The following is a 19,981-nucleotide window of genomic DNA, read 5'->3' on the forward strand; positions in this document are numbered from 1 at the left end:
CTGATCACATAACTTATTGGAAATTACTTCAAAGTATTTATAGGTTTATTTATTCTTACATTAATGACTTACTCTTTCTCAGCATTTTAGGGATAGTGTCTTAAACAATTTTAAATCAATCAAACTATATTGTTCAAAAGACTAATTAAAGGCAAGTAAATGAAACCATGAAATGAAAACTATCAGTTGCTCTAGTGGACTAATCTTTAAAAGATTTCATCATGGATGGTAAAATCAGTCCAATGGATCTGTACATAATTTACTAGAAATTATGTTTCTCCCAGGATTATCCAAAGGGTCATAATTAATCTTTGCATGGCTCCCAGCTAGAAAAATAAGAATTTGTTTTTATACCCCACTTTTCTCTACTCTAAGCAGTCTCAAAGCAGCTTGCAATCACCTTTCCATTCCTCTCCTCGCAACAGACACCTTGTGAGGTAGGTGGGGCTGAGGGAATTCTGAGAGAACTGTGACTGGCCCAAGGTCACCCAGCAGGCTTCATGTGGAGAAGTGGGGAATGAAACCTGGTTCTTCATATTAGAATCCACTGCTCTTAACCACTACATTACACTGGATTTCAGTGTGCTCTAACACTGGGTACCAGGAAAGGTTCATAACTATCTTTGAAAGATTTGCAGGTGATCAGTATTTTCAGGTTTTGCTAGTCCAGCAGTTATATCTTGTATTTCTGTCCTGTTTTATTTGATCAAGGTGACCACAATTTCATTTACCTAGGACTATGTTGACTAAAGATTTCAACTTCGTCCTTAAGGGTATAATAAATGAAAACCTAGGCCTCCCCTGTAATTGCATAAACTCACTGGTGATTATTATCAGCTATTAGAGGTAAACATTTGGCTCTTTTCATACTTCCTGTTAAACCTGTAGCACAATATCCACACTGACATGTAAGATTTTGGCAAATCTGTTACCTGCAAGACTATGAATTCAAGTTCATGTGAAACCATATTGCAACCTGAGATAGCTATTCACCTGAATGCTAAACTGCTGCAAAATAGAATGCAATAGAAGGATGTTACCTGCTGAATTATACTTTACCCAGCTCCCTGAATGCTCCTTGCCAGAAACATTGGGGGGGGGGGGGAAGCAAAGCTTGAAAATAACCAGATTTTTCTAAAGCTCATTTTCATCCTGCCATTAATTGAGGAGGGGCTGTGCCTGGAAAGAAGACTGTTCACTTGAGAAGCCAAAGATCCCAGATCCCTTATAGTCTATTCAGTTTAGACCAAAACAAAAACAAAATCCCACCCTTCTCCGTACAATGTATAATTAACTTGTGGAGCTCACTGCTAAAGCTTGCTAGGTTGGATGGCTTGAAAAGGAGATGATGTAATTTCATGGAGGAAAGTCCATCAAATCTAAGTGGTCTGAATGGAACTCCCACTTTTGGAAGCAGGACATTTTTCAATAGCAGGTGCTGGGGAGTAGCAGCAGTGGGAGGCTCTGGCCTCTGGAATCCTTTTGTGGACTTTCTGAGACCAGCCGCAGTAGGAGACAAAATGCTGGATCCAAGGGATGGACCAGTTGCCTGATCCAGATGGGCTTTTCTTACATTTCTTCTGTGATCCAGGCCAAATCTTGGTCCTTTTGCTAAAGCTTGGAATCCAGTCACACAGCAAACTTTGTTACAGTGGTTACTGATGTGAAATGCTTACAGTTGTTTGCATCCTTTTTGCAAATGTTGCAACACATCAACAATTTTAAGATTTGCATTCACACTTATGAGAAAGATTTTTAAAAAATTAAAATAAACGACCATCAGAGACATATTTTTCTAGACAACCAGTTAGCATGCTAACAATTGTTTGGCTGAAAGTTTTCGTCTCTTTTTGCTTCATAGAGCCTATATTAGAAGTCCTGTGCAGGTTTGGTATAAAATTTACTTTTTAAGCCTCAAAAGGTACCTTCATATGGAACTACCAGACTTTTTTTTTTGTGGTTCCGTATCTTGAAATCAATCACAGGGGTGCATTTTCCCACTGGAAAGATGTTTACCCATTTGAAGTGCAGTAAAACTCTCATTTCTGTCCCTGATGGGGTGCAGGAGAAGACAATAAAACCTATCACTCCTGTAGAAATGTATATAGCTCATTCCCAGACCTAGGTCAGTGTAATTTATAGAGGGGAAATATTTTTTGAAATTGCACTATTAAATCTTTTTTAAAACAAAAAGAAAAAAAAACCCCAACACATTTTAGAACCTCCATAGGCATTTGAGAAATTATTATATATTATGATTTAGTTGGAGTCGTGGGCAAAGCCTTGTTAAATGATAGACACATAAAAATTCAAACTGTCGTATTAGTATGTCTGTCATTAGTAGTTCTTGTGTTTGCTTAACTAAGATCAGAGCATGTCCACACCTACTCAAAGTAAGTCCCATTGAATCAAGTGGAACTTATGCCCTAATAAGCATGCTTACAATTGTATTTGGGCAATGCCATTATAAGGAGTTACACTTCCTTAGCTCATTGACTATAATAGACTTAGAAGTGTTCTTAGACTGGCACTGTCATAGCCCAGTCTTCTGTACACAAGGATCCATGGGGCAACTGTTAACATATTCTGCTACCATTAGTTTCCTTACAGTATCTCTGAAACAGTACTAGTAGCAAAGTACGTCTCAGGATTTCTTCCTGATGGTAAATGAGAAATCCTACATATGCTTGAAATTCCATGTGCACATCATGCATGGGAAGCTAGACAGGGCACTCACTCATGCAGTGCTCCCTCTAAGCTGAGTTAGTGTGAGCTAGCTCACAGTTTTTTAGCTTCCAGCTCACAGATTTTTGTCTTCGCTCAGGAAGGATGGCTCCAGAGCAAATTACTTTATGCAGTAGCCAAATCGCTCGCTCACAACTTTAATGCCAGTAGCTCACAAAGTAGAATTTTTGCTCACAAGACTCCACAGCTTAGAGGGAACATTGCTCATTAGCCAGTGAAAGAGAACATAATGGCACTTACTCCTAATTATATGTATGTAAGGTTACAATTTTAACCATGGCTGATTGCATGTTATTTATTTTCTAAAAGTTTTATCACAGAAACCCTCTGTTAATAGTTCTTAGGCAATTTCTAAGAATAACAAACTCTCAAGAAAACATCTAAACATAGCCACAGCTACAGATAATAAATAAATAATGGCAAAGAAATTAGGTTAGGATTCCATGAATCATTCAGAGCAGACAACTAGTTAATAAAGCAGTAAATGAAGCCTTCAGAATGGGAACACACAAACACACACATTAACCAAAATTCTGGGGAAACACAACTGTTTTCATTTGTCACCGAAAACTAAACAGGCATCAAATGAGTAGCTGTGACGAGAGAGTGCCAGAAATGAGGTGTAACTCCAGCAAAGACCCCTTCTGTCCTGACCTTGCTACATGGTGATGGCACGCGGGACGGAGCCTCTGCAGAACAGCTTAATTTAATGGCGGGTTCACATGGCAGAGAGCCATTCTTCAAGTGCTATAGTCACCCATGCTGTATGTAGGTAATAAACAGCACTTTGAATTGTGTCTAGAAGGGAATGCTTTTGTTCAAGATTGGCAACATGTTTTCTTGAAGCTAATGGCAGTCTTGCTGTTGTATTTTGCAGCAACTGAAGCTTCCTAACAGATCCTAAAGGCAGCTCTACGTAAAGCTCATTCTAATTGAAAGAAAGGATAACCAAGGCCAAACCATGCTTCTCAAAGAAGGTTATATCATTAGCAGCATGCTGTTTCAATAGGAACAATTCAGCAACATTCAGGTGGGTAGCTGTGCTGGTCTGAAGCAACAGTGCACTTAAACAACAGGCCAGATGAATAAAATAAATAGGTCTGTATTGGTCCATAGCAAAACCCCAAAACAAAAACCATATAATACCTTTTATTAAGACCAATCAAAACAACACAACATAGTGTGCAAGTTCCACCCTTATTGCTTTAAACATCCAGTCTGATTAAGAGTTCTTCATAACACAAACACTGGCACACCTCCTTTTGTGTTTTTTATCATTAAAAAGGGCATCATCTGACTTTTGTTTTGAGATTTTGTGGATGACCAATACACATAGCCATGTTGGTCTGCAGTAGAAGAGCTAGATTCAAGGCCAGCACTCAGAGACCAACAAGATTTTCAGGGTATCAGCTTTTGAGACTCGGGGCTCCCTTTGTTCATTCCATGCCAAGGGCACAAGTTGGTTGGTCTTAATGAGAAGGCATTGAATGGGTTTCATTTAGGACAGTTCAGAATGGTTGAGGCATCCACTTATTCCAATAAATTCCCATCAGCCCCTTTGGCACAGTAACTGCCAATCTGCCTAGGCATGTGTAACTTTTAACTATTTACTTCTGCTCCCTTTATTGATTGATTTGATTTATACCCTGGCCTCCCTGCCGAGGCAGACTCAGGGTGGCTTAAAGCCATAGTTAGCACAAAGGACTACAGCAAAAGTCTTTAGGTAATGCTGACCACCAGGGCTCAGGCTTTATTTGCTGAGTGACTCTCAGCTACCTGGTGGGAACATAAGTATGAAAATATCTTTTACTCATTCTATTTCAAAGGATAGAGCTTTCTATCCACAGCGGTGTGGTATTCAAGTGGCTGAAGAGGGTTGCTAAGTAGGATTACAATTATTCCAGCTACTCACATGATGTTAACAATTTTAGCCTGGTGAAACAGGCTGATGAGATTTGTTACTGCAATCCAGTGCTGTTTGAGCAGTTATGATTGTTTCACTATAGAGACAGGTCAACACTGTGCACCCACTCTTTAAAGGTACACAAGGTAGGGATGCAAACTTTAAAAAAAACTGGTTGGATTTGGATTTCAGAAACTGTTTCCTACTGGTAGTCTGGATTTTTGTTTTTGAAATTCTGAATTTTGGGGATCCATTATTCCCCATGGGGGGCTCTTCCCAGGGGGCTGGAGTGGTTGTTTTTAATCAAATAACACAAAAATTGCAAGTAACCTACTCCTCCATGTTCATTAAAGGACTCCTCCAACTTTCAAGCAAATTGGATCAAGGGATCCAATTGTATAGGCCCCTGGACAAGGTGCATTGTCTCCATTGTTTCCTATGGAGGAAAAATTCCATGCTTTCTCCAGGAAAAACAAGCCAGACACACAAGAGCAACCACAGGCCAGAAGCCTCAAAATGCAAACAGAACCATCAAAGCCCAACAGGATCAACTTTTAACTATAGAATTCCAGCGGAACCATGGCCCAATGTGGCAAGCCCAACACAACCAATGTCAGACCAGAGAAGACAACTTGGAAAATCACAAGCCTAAAAACAGAGACCCTTTAAAAATTAAAAACCTTTTAGAAACAGAGAAAATGCAAAACAGTTAAAATCTAAAACAAGAGAAGAGAACCCAATGAAACAGCACAAGCCTTTAGAACCCTTTAAAAAAATCACAAAACAAAACCAAGGAAAATGTTTTTTTAAAGAACCAGAAAGAAAACAAAGATCCCCCCCAACTATAGCCCCCCAAAACCCCTTGAAATATTTTAAATAATATTTTAAAACAAAGTCCACTGTGGGCAAACCAGTCCTGAAGATGTCCAGGCCCAGAACAAGAAGAAGGTCTTCCTAGGCAGGCAGGCAGCAGGCAGTAGAAATCCAAGATGCAGATCAGAGTGGCAGCAGCAGCAGCAGCAGCAGCAGCAAGCACCAACAGGAGTAAAACATTAAAAATAACTCTCACCCTGAAATGGAGTCAAACTGCAGCCAGGCCTGCTTCTGATCCTCTTTGCCCATGTCCAGAGAACCATGGAAGGCTTGTGGGAGAATCGTCATGACTGGGCAGACAGTTCTGGTGCTCCCCCTAACGTCTGATCCCATTGCCTGGGAGAGCTGCCTTCCTGGAAGAAAAACAGGTCTGGGTCCCAGATATTGCCAAATATGATCAGAAATATTTGAGATTGGATTAACTGCATTCTGAGAATCCCAAACAGCATCTGGATACCCGAATATCCCTTCAAAATAGTGTATTGGCATTTAATATATATTTGGACTGGAAATATCCAAATGCACATCCCTAATGCAAAGTGCACTAAAATGTACTCATACATTTCATTTTTGGGTCTCAGAATCCTCCAAACATTTGGCAGGCCTATTCAAAATGAATTTCAAGCGTCTGACCTGTCACCACTAATGACAATGGCAATCATTGCTGGGCAAAAGGAAAATGTGGATATCCAGCTATCTCACCATGAAGTACTGAGAATTGAAGGCCGTGATAGCACAGGAGGCACTGAGTAGTGAGTGAGCTATCAGAGAAGTGGAGGAAAAAGAATTTAGAGTTCAATTTCACATAGTTATAAAATGAGTTGTGTTATACTGCAAGAAGAAATACATTCTTTTTTTATGGCATACTTTTTAAAAAATGGATTCCATTCCAGGTTAAATATCTGTGCCTTTCTGTTATCCACAGAACAGCCCCACAGTAAGGACCTTATTCTTCTGTTACATTTTGGTACGATTCATACTTGTATATGAACTACTGTTGTGTAAGTTAATTTAACAATACCTGTGGATGGTCATATGATGGTAGAAACATACTTTTGCTGCAATGTCTCAAAATATATGTTGGAACCAAAATATACTTTATGTATATTTTCCTGCATATTGTATAAAACTTTCAGTAAACAAAACTATACCCTTGAAATCAATGGGCTTAGAAGGTGTAACATTGCTTAGAATGGCACTGTTGCTGTAAAAACAAACAAACCCAGATCTAACTTCCCAGGGGGTTTTTTTATAACCCCCTTTATCGCTGAGATATGTTCTTCCATCAAACTAAAATATGAGTAAGCCCTCCCTACTTGAAGTGAAGTCCTTCATGTGTGCCCAGCCAAGCTCAATGCTACAATTCATATCAAATCCCTTGATTTATACTCCTTTTAGCCTTCGTTATATAACAATTGCCCTTCTCCTAATTCAGAAACAAAGACCAAGAGAATGAACATGGTTTCCAGGAATAGATCAGATTAATTTAATCTGAGCTCCAATGCAATGTCAACTGTCATTTTAAAAAGTGCTGAATCATCCCTACAGAAAAATATTAAATCGCCAGACATTTGTTTCAGTACAGTTTCTGAAATGTCCTATGAATTCTATATAAGAAATTACTTTTAAAGGAAATAAGAAGTGCCGTATCAGGTACCACTGCAGAGTACATAAAATGCCATTGGGAAAGGCAGACATTTTTCCCCTAGGGGGAACACAGAAAGTCAGCTTTCCAGTCATTGCATCTTGCACTGATGTCACGTCAGCTGTATGGAATGATGAAAGGTCAGCATGGTCTGAAGCACCACCCAAGAATTGATCATGGGGATGAGAGACACCTAAAACCAGCAACCTCCCCCCCCCCAGTCCTCCAAATCCAAACCATCTGGATCTGTACTAATGCTGACATCTGCCTCCACCAGGGGGCAGATGGACATAGTGAGCATCTTCCATTGTCAGCAGAGACTCACCCAGACTCAGCGGTACTCACCAAAGTTCCCTTTATTGCCATATCCACACAAGTCTCCACGCCAGCACAGTTTCCTTCACCCCGCCGTTTTACCCATTTTAAAACTCAGGGGGCTGAGCTGTGCCTCTTGCAGAGGGCAGTTTCACCAGGCTTGCCCAGGTCTGGTTGTCTTATCTTGTCCAACGCTCCAGCTTCTCCTCTGTGTCCTTCTGTGCCTTCTCAGACTTTTCCAGCCAACTTGCCTTCCTCTCCTCCCCCACCTTTCTTGACATCTCCATTTTAATCCCTGGGGCTCCACCCATGCTGGCCAAACCAACACTACTCCTCTCTTCTCTGAGCTGTGTTCATATCTTAACCCCTTCCTTGCCTTGGCCCACCCTGTTCTGGAGTGGCAGAGCCTCCTGCGGCCTCTGCTGCCATTTATGTACCACACATATTTTTACTAACAACAGGCATGCAGGAGAATGAGGCAGGAGTGAGATGGAAAGATGCTGTGATGCTGGAGTGCAGAACTTCAGATGGCCCTGTTATAGGAATAATCGGCATCTGTGCCCAGTGTCCTGCCTGAGAAGGTCAGGAAGGCTCCCATGCTTCCCTTTCTGCACACTATGACCAGGAGGGCATTTCTGTAAAGGTACTAGAACAGAATGGTTCAGGAGGGTGCATTTTTTTTAAAAAAATGGAACTGTGGACTAGGCTACTGTGTGTAGCGTGCATTATCTGTTTGCTGTAGGTATTATCCTACTCCCACAGCCTTGTCTTCTGCTTATGTAATACTGTTGTTTAATATATTGTGTTTAATCCTTTTTGCTTGATTTCAAATTTCTGTAACCCTAGTATGATATGCTGCTTATCAGATGTCACACCCTATTGACCACATTCACTTACACTGGGTCTTACATTGATTTACACTGCCTTGACTCTCAGTGAAAAAGGCAGACTATAAATAAAGTAAGTCAAGCCAGCAAGCAACCAATCAATCAGTCAGTGAAAGGTTGGGCTCCTTCCTTCTTTCTCTTCCCCGGGGAAAAAGGACACCAAGTTGTATTCCTTTAATGTGCCATCTGTAAAATGTTAGTTAAATTGTTCAGGGTGTTTTTAATGCTTTTTACTTAATTTAAGACTATTGTTATTTGGAAATGTTGTCACTGGCTCTGAGCCCTATTGTGCAGGAGAGGGTGGGATATAAATCAAAATAACAACAACAATACATGGCTTGGAAAAGACTGTCTTCTCCCCTATGTTCCTGCCTGGCAATTAAGATCACAGGGAGATGCCCTCTCGACTGTCCCACCAAAAAGACTTATTTGGTGAGTACACGAGAGACAGCCTTTTCAGTAGCAGCCCCACAACTGTGGAACAGCCTCCCCAGGGAGGTGCGCCTGGCCACCTCACTTTCAATCATTAGGAGGCAGTTGAAGATGGATTTATTATTGGCTGAGGTGGCGGACGTCTAATCCATTTTGGCCTCTCCTGCTCGCATTGCTCACATGTTTTGCACTATTTGTAGTGCCCGTAGTGCCCATTGTGATGTGACTTGCCCTCCTCAAAATGGTCAACAGAGCTCTATCATTATTAACAATCATCAAATTAGCATCTTCCAGGAGGTGCTAAGTACTATCTGAATACTTACCATCTTGTTTTGATCTGACTGTAACTCTATTTTATATGTTATTCTATTTTAACTTGTTTAAACTATTGTTTGTTGTAATGCTTAATTCTATTTTGTGCTACTTGATATGTTGTGACCTGCCCTGAGCCCGCTTGTGGTGGAGGGTGGGATATAAATTAATTAATTAAATAAATAAATTTAGGACTGCATTTGGTTACGTTTACTAGCAGACTCAGTGTTCCCTCTAAGCTGAGTTAGGGTGAGCTAGCTCACATTTTTTTTTAGCCTCCGGATCACACATTTTTGTCTTAGCTCAGGAAGGAGGGCTCCAGAGCAAACTGATTTATGCACTAGCCAAATTGCTCACTCACAACTTTAATGCCAGTAGCTCACAAAGTAGAATTTTTGCTCACAAGTCTCCACAGCTTAGAGGGAGCACTGCTAGCAGTCCTGAGTTGTGATTTTAAATTTTGGTTTTTATGTTTTAAATAGATTTTATTTTGTGTGTTCTATCTATGTTGTAAGCTGCCTTGAGCTCCATAAAGAAGACAAGAGGCTGCTAAATGTTTTAAATAAATAAATAAATAAATAAATAAATAGTGTTTGCTATATCTAACCATTTGTATGGGAATTCAAATCTTCATTATCACTTGTTTTAAAGAAATCCCGAAGTGGCATTCCAAGTTAATTTCTGTTCAGCCTTCACAGGTTTCCTATCTTGGTGAAATTTTGGATCATAGATCTCACTATAAGAATGACTTGGTACTTTTCAGAAGAGCAGTCTGTTTTATAGAACTCATTATTCATATGCAAAGTGAAGTGGGCCAGTTCCATCATTTGCAGATCTGTTGATATTTGTGTCCTTAACACTGCAATCCTGAACCGAGTTACACCTTTCTAAATCTAGTGACATCAGTGGGTTTAGAGAATTGTAGCTCTGCTTAGGATGGCACTGCCAATTACTATTAGCCATGATAACAAAATGGAATTAATTTGGGGAGTACTTTTAAATTGCTTTGTCCTGAACTAAATCTACAATGAAATTTGTCTTACTATTTGTGGTATTTTCAGAGATGGGAAAAATACAGTTTCCATAGCAAAAACCATCATAATGTTGGGGAGCAACAACAGAAAAATACTTTGGCCTTTATGCCCTGTTTGTAGATCTTCTGGGGGTATCTTGGGTGGCTTTTGTATGAAATGGGATGCTGGCCTGTATGGACAACTGGTCCAGATCCAACATGGTTGCTCTCATATGCTTTGAACATAATTTTTCCTGGTCAGAATCTAAACACTATATCACACTAACTCGCAATAAGAAAACTTCCCATGTGAATAAGAAAATGGAGTAATATATTGGCTAAATAATAATTCTTCCATAGTCATCCTTCCTTTATCTTGTCTAGCAACTTTCTTGTTTTTCTTTATTTTTTATTATGCATTTATATGTCTTCATGGTAGTTAATATACTCTCATTATTACAATTCCTGACTTCGACATTAGGGAAGTATTATTTTGGGTAGTTTTAAATTGCTTTGGCCTGAAACAAATCTGCAAGGAAACATCTGTCTTGTCATTTTTACATACCATGAAAGATGGGGGAAAAAATAAAATCCCTGTGGTTTCAATTGCTTGCCTAACAAGCCGCCACAGAAGAAAATGATAAAATAACAAGCTGCCTCAAAAGAAAATGTACAAATGAAGCTCGCAGAATGATTTTCTAATATTTACTCTTCTCCATTGGGTAAAACACTTGCCTTTGAAATTGAAGCACTGAATGCATCTGCTACTGTTCAGTATATATGCTTGGTTTCATTCACAGTATGATTAGCTTGCAATGAAAAGATATGACAATGTCAGCTATGCAAAAAGTGTTAATTTTAGTGCAATTCTACCACAAAAGAGTTGTAGGGCCTAGAAATTTATATTTACAAAAGTGAAGATTTCATGGTTAACATAAAATATTAAACATATATAAGGCTATTGCGGAATTAGGGCTGGATTGAGTCTCAGTCCTCTGCGAAAAACTCTGCAAAACCTCCGGTACACCTATGATACTTTAATATCTACAGTAATTAGCTTCTATAGTTGAAACTTTGGTTCTGCTCCCAGGAAGCTTCAGGACTCTGCTGAGTGCTGTGGCCTTCACTGTACACAACATTGCCTCACACGGCTTTTGCCTACTGGGAATGTTTATAATTTGCAGAAGTCACTATCAAATTCTAAAAAGTTAAGAGTATCAGCAGGCCCGTAGCTACAGTGGGGCATCTCGGGGCTAGGCTTCCTGACTTTCTGGCAAGGCCCCTCCACTTCCTATCCATCCCAGGGCATTAGGGACTTCTCCCCCCAGGAGGGGCAGCTCCAGCCAAGGGCCTCTGGGGAGGGAGGAAAGCTAGATGCTCACAGTGGCAGAGGGAGGGAGACTCCAACTTGCTGGTGGCCGGAGCAGAGAACAGCGTAGGGTTCCTGTGCCCCACTTTCTTTAATTAAATTATCTTTAATTTGATTAGCTGGTGCCCCTTAAAATTTTAAATTTAAAGAAATTTAAATGCCCCCTGACTTAAAAAATCCTGGCTATAGGCCCGAGGATCAGAAACTAGCTTTCTTGATTCTGTGAGTCACCCTGGCTTAACCCAACTTTCTTTGACTTTCCTGACCCTAGAGATAGAAAGAAAGGGGCTGACTTTGTCGTATACAACAGATATATGTCAAATGCTCATCACAGACTTGATTGACAGTTACATTAGCTTCAAAAAAGAGTGTACTTAATGCCTGATTTTAGTCTTGTTCCTGGTTGTTCTAATTAACTACCCTCAGTTATGGGTCTTGGCAGAATAACCAAGGATATCTATAAAGGATATCCTTTATAGAATTACAAGTGCACTATTTATGTACTGGGGTTGTGCTGAAATATTCTATGCTGAATATTGAAATGTTACAAAAATGTCTTCTGATTTAAGAGTGTGTAATGGAATAAATTGTGTCTTGACTTAGAACATCTCTCTCTCTCTCTCTCTCTCTCTCTCTCTCTCTCTCTGCAATTGGGAAACCAGCTTTCTCCCCCAACATGAACACAGTGGGAATAAGGGTACATGAAAAGGTTCCTGTACCCCTCTTTTCCCCATCAAAGGCCTAATCCCATCTTTAACTTTATCATTCCACACCAAAAATTGACCATTTCTCAATAAATTTATCCAATTGTGCATTAACATGTTCAAGAATTCTATGCTGGTACTTTAATTTGTACATAATTTTTTTTCAGAGTCTCAAAGTCCAGTCATTTGTAAGAGTTGCTTCCTGTGATTGCCATAGGGAACTGACTTGTTGTTCTGCTGGCGATAAATTAACCATTACTTCCCTCTCTGTGGCTAAGACACACTCTTTTAGACAGCAGAGCAGTGTAACCATAGGTTCTAGTGGCAAATTGTATCCTGTAAATAATATTCAGAATTTGTTGCCCCAAATAATGGATAATAGGATAGGTCCAAAATATACGTATGATATCTGCTCAACTGCAGGAACATATTCAACAAGTACTAGTAGACCCTGGATCATAAAACCAGATGTTCATTGAATTTCTCATAACTTAATGCCAGCCACCAAGCACTGTACTGAATAAACTTCAGATACATGCTTTAATCAGTCTCCAGTTTTGCTTATCATTGATAACTGAGCTGGGCTGCTCTTTAGCTCCCAGGTTTGATGCTGTGAATTTTCTGCACACCCTTTAATGTTCATGGCATGAGCGAAAGCTTGTGGGCCTTTGATTAAGGATGCAGTTCCCCAGATACGGAGGTTGCAATCACCAAACCAATTACTCCAGAATAGTCTTAATGATTTCAGTGAGATTCCTCAAGCATAACTGATGTCAGGATGGATAGGCTGAAACAGCTGCCTTCATCTGCAGCATCCTATCCCTTTCACTGCTGCGAGCTCCCTGCCCCTGCCTCCTAGTTGATCTAGGAAAGGATCTACATGCAAGGCTCCTGTGCATGCATTTAGAAATCCAATGTTGCAGGGAGGCCCAGCAAAATCATGTTCAATTTGACCTGAAGAACGATGAGACCTGGGTCACTACCATTTCCAAGTCCAACAAAATCATCCAGAGTGCTGCCATTAGCTCCCTCCCTTCCCACTTAAATTAGTATTTCTCTTTACTCATCTGATGCCAAATAGTTCTCTATTTAATGGGTGAGTCCATACCTGCAGTGCTGACCTGCCAGATAAGTGGTTGGATTTCAAAACAATGTTTTTAGCATCGCCAAGTAGGAATTTCTGGGTCAATTTCTTCCATCCAAAGGGATACAGCTGCCCGTGCCCTGCTTGCATGCTATTTTGGATTTGCTGCCTTTTGAAGCCACCACTACTGAAAACGATTATGGCCCTTGAGCAGCATGTCTGCTGCCCTTCATATGTCATTCTGGTAGTTTCATCAGCAGTGGTAGGATCCTGGATTGCATGGAGCCTTACCAAGCCAGTAGAAATATCTGCAAAGGACAAGATTGGTTCCACCCTTCCAAAGCCGAGAAAGTCAGACTGTACTTCCTGATGCACATTCCTACCGTTCAATGTTGGTCCTGGATCTAGCCAAAGAATGCAGGCAACGCATATAGATGGTGTTTTTCTTACATGACTGCTGCCATGTGGAACCCATGCATCAGGGGTCATGTGAAACTTGGGCTTTGAACTTAATCATTAATACCTTCATAGTAAGCTGAAAAATCATGTGAATACCTTTTTATCTCTGGCATACCACACTGTAATAAGGTATCATCCTGGTTTGTAGAAAAGTGATTGTAGATATTTTTGGAAGCTTTATTAATACTATTTCCCCCACCCTTTCCCTCTCATTTAAACACTCCTGCATTGTAACCAAGGCAACTGTTCTTGGAGGAGGGAAAGCAGACTTCTGGATAACATTTGTGGAACATTGACAAAAAGTCCCCCCCCAACACCAAAAAATCTAGTAAAATACTGTGTATCCTTAATTCAAAGATCTGGCCCACTTTTCTCCCCTTTCCACCTGTATTATCTGCTGTTGTAATTTTATACTATGGTACACCCCCCAAAAATAATAATTCAAAAGTAAAGATTAGATAAGATGAATGCTCTTGGGTGTACTTCTGTTTCCCAAGTCAGCTGTAGTCAGAACCTGTTATGATACAGTTTGCCCATTTTGTAATGTGAATATGAGATGCAGCAGTAGTTCATGAAGTGAGAGAACATAATAAAAATATAAGTCAAGGCAAACATAATTTTGTAACAGTTTTTTAATTGCTCAAAGTAATTATAGTAGTGGAGCAAACTTCTATTGCCATGCATAGTAGTCTGCTACCGATCCACCCCCCCCCCCCAATGTATGCTTGGTTGCTACAGTTTTCTTTCAAGTATCTTAAGTACCATCAATGACTAACATAAGCATGTGTGGCATAGCAGCCAAGTAAAACATTTGTGAACTTTTCTAATGCTATCTGCAAGCCTGTAAAAGATTAGCCAAGCCATTTGGTAGATATTTCATCAAAGTAGATAATATGATCGTACCGAACACTTAAAAATGTGAGTCACTGAAGTTGTAAAAAACAAACAAAAAACAGGCCATGGTTTCGCACTTACAGCCACTTCTAATTACTAATGTTACTTTCTTTGGGGGATTAGCACATAAAAGGGGGGCAGGGTCTAATTCCCCATTGTCTTGCAAATGTGATTTTTAAACTTAAAATTGTATTTGAAAATTAACCTATCGCAATGAATTAAATAAATTTAAATACAATCAACTTGCAGTATTAACTTGTAAATCTGTTCTTATAAATTAAAATTGGCAAAGCCAATGACAGCTTTAAAAGAGTGAATCGTCTACTGACTGACATTAGTTAAACTGTTTGTTTAGGGGAATGTTTGTTTGAATGTAGGTGTTATTCTGATCCTGTTGCTACACTGTGCGGATCCTCATGCAAGGAGGGCAGCCATTTCAAGCCACTGCTGTTTAGGCACCCAGCAGTTCCCATGGCAATTTTTAAGATACATTTAGATACGGTGTACATACATTTTGAAATCTGGCCTTTTAACATCATAGAATTTGACTTCTTTTTCTTTGCAAACTAGAAATATTCTAGAGGGTTTGCAAAAATCTGTTGGGAGTTTAAAAATGGCCAGTAGGGAAATTATGCATCTCCCATGCGGCACCACCATTCTTGCTGCAGCTTCTTTTGCTTTTTTCCCCCAAAAGGCATTCATATATAATGTTTATGTCATGTTTAGCTTTGCCACCAAACAAGCAGAAATGAAACCATCTGTAAATTCAGAAACAAGAACATGCATTTACTATACAGTGAGGATGTCAGACACTGTTTGCTCCTGAGAAATGAAAAATAATAGAACTAGTTGCTTTGAGTTTGCTTTCCACTTCATTTAGCATGGTTTGGCTTGACAGGCTATGAACTCTCCTGCCATTCTTATATCTTTCCACACATCTACACGCATTCCCAATGCGCATGGTGAACTGCTCAGCAATAAATCCACACAGGTGTCAGTGCTCCTCAACCATGACTAGACTGAGTCTTCACAGGTCCTCAGCCTGGAGGTTGGACAAGGGCATCTCTGCCACTGCCAGAGCTAATTTTTGTAGTCAAATGTTCAGGGGACATTACTCATCGTAGCTTTCCAGCATTTTACAGGCTAAGTGATAGCTGTTTCCTTTGTGACATCTTTCAGCAAGCTAACAGAAACCTAAATCAGAGTGACACATCAGCAGAGAGACCATTCCATCATTTTGAGAATCATGAATGCAGTGAACTTCTCAGGACACCCAAAACTATTCCTGTTTTAAAAAATGAATCCAATGCATAACAACCAGAAATTCTGCAGTATTTCAGTTTGTCTTTGAGCGCAAAAAATTTCATAGTAGGTCTGAACTCAGAAACCAAATCTTCTGATATCTAAAATATCAAAGTGATTCATGGAAACAAAGTTAGATACCATGCTGGAAATAGTATTCAGTTATATATACCAGAGGGTTTTTCTCAAAACATTTATAGATATAGCAGTTGCATTTATAACTTCTGGTTACCTAGAATCCACATTGATGCACATTAGACTGTGGCAGGCAGTACCTAATTTATTATAAACTAGTTTCAAGATGAGCTGTCACAGCCTCTGCAGGAATTACAGCACAGTTGATATGATGCTTTGGTTTCTTGTCTTTAGGGAGTTAGCAAGTGTTGTCACTTCAGAGAGATGCAAATCAGAAATGCAAATATCTGTTGTTTTTGCAATTTTATCTGGCAAATGTGTAATCAACTAGTGGAACTGACCTTCATTTTTGGTAATATTATTTTTATTTCTTAGGTCCTTTATGGCACAGTTTCTTGAGACTGCTCTTACAATTGTGGTGCCACATCTGTGAACAGGCCAATAGAAATAGGCATAACATGTTCCAACTTCTCAAAATAATCTAAAACATTTAGACTGTATGAATTTAGGGATGGGCCACCCATAGCTCAGTAGCTTGGCTGAAGGTCCCAGGTTCAACCCTTACCATCTCTAGTTAAAAGGATCTGGCAGTAGGTGATGTGAAAGACTTATGCCTGGGACCCTGGAGAGCTATTACCAGTCTGAATAAACAATACTGACCTTGATTTAGTATAAAGCAGCTCCATGTGTGTTCCATATATGACCAAAATAGGTCATAGATACTTCGTTTGTTAGCCTGACCACCTCATCTACGGCAGAGGCTTTATGAGATATTAATTTCAGTGGTGATAATGCCCAGTGTATACAGGATGCGCACCCCTTGGAGGAGGTCTGGTTTACAAATGGAGATGAGGCTAGTATCTGATGAAAGCAATCGGTTCCTTTTATTTCCTAACTCTACTTCACATACATGCGTAAAAACAGATTCACACACACATGCAAGCAAGTTCCTCAGTTGTTACAGAAATAGCAAACAGTTACTTTTATGCTAGAGGTATGGGGAAGGGAGTAGCATATACTTATCTGATCAGAGGCTTGATCTTCCCAATGAAGAATAGGTGAAATAAACAGACTAACTATAAGTACTCTACTGCACACGGTTTGGAACCAGCCAAACACATGTGGACCTCTAGGCTGCAGTCCACGAGGTCAGAGATGAAACAAAGAATTACAATAGCAGCAAGACTCTAAGTTACTTAGTGTAGTGAAGAATATGGCTAGCGAGGTTCAAACTGTGGAACCTCACCTTATATAAGGGGGGTCTTGGGGGCTGGCAGTGGTGCCATCCTCCTTGCCCTTCCCACCTGTGGTCCGTCCCAGGACTCTATACTATTGGGTACTAAATAATGACGTACCTACCTAAGAGGAGTGGGCAATGTGAAATCTAAACCTTTAACTCAAGAGGGGCATCTGGTCAAAAGGGGTGAAGAGGGCACCCAGGCAACCTTTGATGTGCATAGCATGTGGCTTGGTCTCCTGCCATAAAACGACCATTCAACAGGAAACTGTCTTTTTGGATGCAAACCAGATGCCAGGGTTACGTGTTTACCAAAAGTTCATTAATGGTGGATATGCCCATGCCAGTTGTTGTTTTATGGGCTGCTAGCAATGGCGATTGCTCCTTCTTGTCTGTGTATCAAACGCTATTTGCATAAACAGCAGGCCAGGAGCTTTGCGAGTCACAGCGTCTCAAAGCAAAAGCAGCTTTTCTCCCAAGCCATAGGGATTAGTCCAGGTGTGTGCATGTGTGTCAACAACCACAAACATATATAAATAACGCACACGCTTACGTGTTAAAAAAAAGAACCATTATATAGCATTTGTTTTTGGTTATGGTTTATTTATTTATTTATTAAATTAGGCTTTTAGGCTGCCCTCCCCCTGAAAAACAGGGCTCAGGGTAGTGTACAACAGTGATAAAATCACAATCTTACAAAACATTTCAAAATTAAATTAATACATAAAATACAATTTACAGCAGGTTCAGCCAATCTGATGGCAATAGTTTCTGGAATATCATTGCATCATAGAGGAGGGAGGCGGGTAAGAAAGAGGAGAAAGAGTGCCAGACTAGATGGAAGACCATTGCCGTCCTCAACCAAATGCCTGGTGGAACATCTCCACCTTACATGCCCTGCGGAATGGAAACAAGTCTCTCAGGGCACAGATGTTATTTGGCAGAAAGTTCCACCAGGTAGGGGCCAGGGCAGAAAAAGCCCTGGCCCTAGTTGAGGACAGTCAGATGTCTCTCAAGCCAGGAACCACCAGGGAGTTCTTATCTCTGGAGTGTAAAGCTCTTCCGCGGTGTACCAGGCAGGAGAGGCAGTCCCGAAGGTACATGGGTCCCAGGCCATTAAGGGCTTTAAAAGTTAACACCAGAACCTTGAATCTGTGCTCATGCAGCACAGATTGAATATATGCCATATGAGGGGTCCCAGTAAAGACCTGTGCAGTGGCATTCTGGATCAGCTGGAGTTTCCAGGTCAGCCTCAAGGGCAGTCCTACATAGAGTGAGTTACAGTAGTCTAGCCTGGAGGTGACCATTGTATGGATCAGGGCAAGACAGTTAAGGGGCCATTTGTGATCTGGGCCTCTATTGACAAGGAGGGGTCCAGAGCAATGCTCCCTCTACGCTGTGGAGTCTTGTGAGCAAAAATTCTACTTTGTGAGCTACTGGCATTAAAGTTTTAAGCGAGCAATTTGGCTACTGCATAAATTACTTTGCTCTGGAGCCATCCTTCCTAATACAAAAATGTGTGAGCCAGAGGCTAAAAAACTGTGAGCTAGCTCACACTAACTCAGCTTAGAGGGAACACTGGTCCAGAGTCACACCCAGGTTCTTGACAGGCGGTGTCACTAATAAGGGCAGGAGTTGACCTCCCAAACCTCCCAAACCAGTGTCCCCCCTGCCTAGCCACAGAACCTCTGTCTTATCATTATTCAGTCTCAACTGACTCTGCTTTAATCATCCCACCACAGCATCCAAACCGTCAGCCAAATTCACAGGAGCAGTATCTAGTTGGCCACCCATCAACAGGTATAGCTGGGTGTCATCAGCGAACTGGTGACATCCCATCCCGAAACTCCACACCAGTTGGGTGAGGGGGTGCATATAGATGTTAAATAACATTGGGGAGAGGATTGCCCTTGAGGAACCCCATTTATCAGTGGGTACCTAGTTGAGACCCACTCACCTAGTTGAGACCCTCTCACCCAGCACCACCCTTTGTCCCCGACCATGGAGAAATGAGGTGAACCACTGTAAGGCTACTCCACATACTCCTATGTCAGCAAGGTGGTGGGTCAAAAGATGTTGATCGACTGTGTCAAGCGCTGCGGTAAGATCGAGTGATAACAGCAGTGCCAACCCGCCTCGATCAAACTCCCTGCGGAGATCATCTATGAGGGCAGAAGCTGGACTGAAATGGGTCTGGACTGAAATAGGTTTAAGGAGAAGATCCAATATTGATGTGTCATCCAGGAATTTCTGGAGCTGTTCTGCTGCCACTCTTTTAATTACCTTACCCAGAAATGAAAGATTTGAGGCTGGGCGGTAATTGGAAGGATCCATAGGGTACAAGGTTGATTTTTTTTCAAGAGTGGCACAACCACAGCCTCTTACAGCCCCCCTGGGTAGATCCTTCAGCCCAGGGACAGACTGATAATGTCTACCAGAGGGCCCCATATCCTTTCACCATTGGCTTTCACCAGCCATGAGGGCCATGGGTCCAAGAGGCATGTGGTTCGTCTAACAGCACCCAGAATCCTGTTGACATTGGCTTGGGAGAGCTGGTTGAAGCTGTCAAATACTGGATCCAAAAATGCCCAAGGGGCCTCCAGTTCACTTACTGTGTCGATATTGGCCCAGGAGGTCATGGCCGAACGACAAGACTTTATCTGCAAAAAAGCC

Source organism: Gekko japonicus, unplaced genomic scaffold (assembly GCF_001447785.1).
Source record: "Gekko japonicus isolate JY-2015 unplaced genomic scaffold, Gekko_japonicus_V1.1 scaffold296, whole genome shotgun sequence".
Lineage (NCBI taxonomy): Eukaryota > Metazoa > Chordata > Lepidosauria > Squamata > Gekkonidae > Gekko > Gekko japonicus.